The sequence below is a fragment of the Chrysochloris asiatica genome, unplaced genomic scaffold (assembly GCF_000296735.1).
Source record: "Chrysochloris asiatica unplaced genomic scaffold, ChrAsi1.0 scaffold00280, whole genome shotgun sequence".
NCBI lineage: Eukaryota > Metazoa > Chordata > Mammalia > Afrosoricida > Chrysochloridae > Chrysochloris > Chrysochloris asiatica.
In genome coordinates, this window is record NW_006408798.1 from 1,482,439 (window position 1) to 1,486,051 (window position 3,613).

General features: G+C 41.1%; 1 protein-coding gene across 1 annotated transcript in view; it reads right to left on the reverse strand.

Annotated features, from left to right (window-relative positions):
• STK32A (serine/threonine kinase 32A) overlaps window positions 1-3,613 on the reverse strand; it is a 165,230-nt gene that overhangs the window by 156,729 nt on the left and 4,888 nt on the right. Inside the window, exon 3 of the mRNA XM_006874502.1 lies at window positions 1,000-1,004. The gene's annotated coding sequence lies outside the window, so the exon portion shown is untranslated. The remainder of the gene's footprint in view (window positions 1-999; window positions 1,005-3,613) is intronic.

Sequence of the window (3,613 nt, forward strand, 5' to 3'; positions counted from 1 at the left end):
TTTTTTAAAAAATCAATGAAAACTCATCTTGACAAAGTTAATTCTAACCCATGGTGAACTCGTGTTACAGAAACACTTATACAGCCTTTGTCCATAATATTTTCTTGGCTGCAACCTTACAGAACCAGATTGTCAGGCCTTTGTTTCATGGAGCCTGGCATAAGCTCTAGATTAGTGGAAGTGGTGGTAATTGTGTGCCATTGAGTCGGTTCCAACTCATAGTGACTCCATATAGGGTTTCCAAGGCTGTAACTCTTCACGGGAACAGAAAGCCTCATCTTTCTCCAGTGGAGTGACTTGTAGATTTGAACTGCAGACATTGAGGTATGCAGCCCAGCTGGTAATCCATTACCCTAGGTTAGTAGTCGTGTGGGAAGTCTTTGTGCTGCCAGGGACCTTAGGTGCACAGACATCCACAGATAGTTTTTAAAGTTAACACATGTCATTTAAAACTTCAGCTACCAGAACTTAGAAGCAGTAGATGTTTAGTTTATAGGAAGCTTGGTGTTTTTGGTCAGTGCTAAGATTTTCCTTGAGAGATGACGATCTTTGATTTCTTGAGACAATGTTTAACTTTGTTTCTTAGTTTCTGAAATAAATATTTAGATTAGTAAAATTCAAAATAAAGGGATTTTAAGAGTTCACTCAGAGCAGCAGTGATGGCATAGAGAGAAAGAGCAGATGAGGACTCTAGTGTGCTGGTGGCCAGGAGACTGGATTGCAGAATGTGCCTATTGGTTGTTTAAATGATTATATATCCCTGTGTGTTTTTGTATACAAAATAAAGTGTGTGTGTGGAGGGGGGAGGGATAGAGGCAAATACTGTTAACCGATGGTGCACGGAGGGGATTGTGATCATTGAATTGAAACAAAATACAATTAATTGCAAAACTGATGTTCTCCCATGTAAACTATCACTCAAATCAAGTTTTTAAAAAAAAGCATTAAAAAAAAAAAGAGTTCACTCAGAGAAGATTGTTAAACACTAGACGGTACCACCATCTCTTTAAAAGACCTAGTTTTGTCCTTCTCTCTCTTTTTTTTCCCCCCCAGGAGTAATTATCTCTTCTGGAGAAGAACGAGGTGTGTAAGGTGACATGTTCAAGTTTTTCCCAGCTTTCTGGAACAGTTTCATAATGTGATTTATTCATCACTTCCTTTTCTGAATTATAAAAGCATAGTACTGATGTGACTTCAAGTAAATGAGTGAGACCCTCTGAACAGCCACTTTCTCATTTGTAAAAACAGGACTTATGCTACTATATAAAACGTATTTCACTAGTAAGCCCTAAAAGCTGCTTACCCTTGAATCTTCAAAAAGTTAATACTTGAGGTAGTTGAAGGTATAAATCTTTAAGTTTTCCACAGAGCCTAACACAGTAATTTATACATGCTTAGTATAATTTTTACAAAGGTAAATATGGGCAGTGTGAGCATTTGGGCCTAAAAGGCAGTGTTTTCAAACTACAGGTTAAAACCCATTGTTGTTGTTAAGTGCTGTCGACTTGGTTCTGACCCATAGCGACCCTGTATAGGGTTTCCAAGGAGACGCTGGTGAGCTTGAACAACCAACCTTGCAGTTCAAATGGCTTTGCAGTCTGGTGCATTAACCCACAGCACCACACCAGGACTCCTAAAATCCATTGTTGTTGTTATGTGCCATCGAGTTGGTTCTGACCCATAGCGACCCTGTATAGGGTTTCCGAGGGTGTAAATCTTTACGGGAGTAGAAAGCCTCATCTTTCTCCCGCGGAGCAGCTGGTAGTTTCGAACCGCTGACCTTAAGGTTCGCAGCCCGATTCGTAACCACTACGCTACCAGAGCTCCATTAGTGGGCTATTAAATATAGTTGTCTTGAGCTGCATTATACATTTTAATGGAATAGAATAGAAATTATAAGAATGTCTCTAATGTAGTAATAATCATATTGCCTCTGAAACTTTGGTTTCAGTTTTACATATATAGATATATTGATTTGCTTTGGGCCATATGTAAAACACATTTTGACTGTAGATCATAATCAAAGTAATTTGAGAAATACTCTTATACAGCCTTTGTCAGTCCTTCAGTTTTCAGTATTGAGGGACTGACATAATTTTTAAGTAATCTTAGAGCCTTAAGGAGTCCTAGTTGTCCTGTGGGATAAGCACTGGACTGTGAACTATAAGGTCAGTAGTTCAAACCCACCAGCCATGCTGCAGAAGGAAGATGAGACTTTCTGCTCCCATTAAGATTTATAGCCTCAGGGGAAAATCACAAACAAAATACAGCAGTCTGATTGGCTACCACAAGAACAAGCAATTTGCTCTCCAGACAGCGAGCAAGGCAAGCAATGAAGTCCCTTCAGGACAAACCCCTTCCAAGACTGAAACTCAAAGGCAATACACAAGCAGGCATGTAAGCTTGTTGTCAACCTTATTGGTCTACCGGTGAATGGAATTAGGGGAAAAGCAGCAATGAAGATGTGGGCTAAGTCCGACCACGATACATAGACTCCCATTGACCTGAAGTATGGTGAGACCTGGGGACTCCTGAGCCCATGGACAAGGACATAGCCCCAGAGGGCTAGAGCTGAGAGTGAAGTGTCCAATTGATAAGAAGTGAGGGGAGATACAAAATAATTCCCAAACTTGCAGATAGTACCCATTTGACCTAACTTCAATGGCTAGATGATCAGAACTCGACTAGAGGAAGATGAAAAAAAAATTTTTATAAAGAAAACAAGTGTAAATTGCTTCAATTTGATCAACCTGACTTATACTTTGGGATTTGTTGTTGTTGTGTGCCGTGGAGTCAGTTCCGACTCATAGTGACCCTGTACAGGGTTTCCGAGGTTGTAAATCTTTACGGGAGCAGAAAGCCTCACCTTTCTCCTGCGGAACAGCTTGTAGTTTTGAACTGCTGACCTTGCAGTTCACAGCCCGATTTGTAACTACTACGCTACCAGAACTCCTTATAATTTGGGATCTAGTAGCTTAAAATACCAACCAAGAGGGAAGGAATCTTTATAGCAAGGATCATTCCCATTCCCTCTGTACACAGGGTTGATAGGGATGGGCAACTTAGACATTGGCTACCTAAAACGGGGGGCAGAGGAGGCTGTAAAGGCATGAAGTGACTGGCTTACAAGTTTTCAAGAGGGAGTTTAGTTTCAGAATGTGCAGGGGAGGGTAGAATCCCCATTGAATAGTTTTATCTTGCCTAGATGGGTCTTGTGAAAGATGAGGATAAGATTCTTATGATTCAATAATTGTCATCATGACTAATCATGAGGATCACAACTGTAAAGATAGAGTTTTGTAGCAAAAAGGGGTGAGTAGGTAGTCTTACATTCCATGAACAGAGTACCCTAGGACTGTCAAGGGAGAAGAGCAGGTGCGGAATGTGGGACCCTATCCAGAGAAGCAGGGACACCAGAGATGGAGGCAGAGATGGGAACTTGGAGACATGGAGCAGCTGAGGACTCTAGACTCATGGAAGGTTAGGGGCTGTGTGCTGGTAGCCAAGGGGCAGGCTTGCAGAGTGTGCCCTTTGGTTGTTTGGATGATTGTATATTCCTGATTGTTTTGGTGTACATCCAAAGCAAAACCAAAAACAGATTGAATAGAGGCAG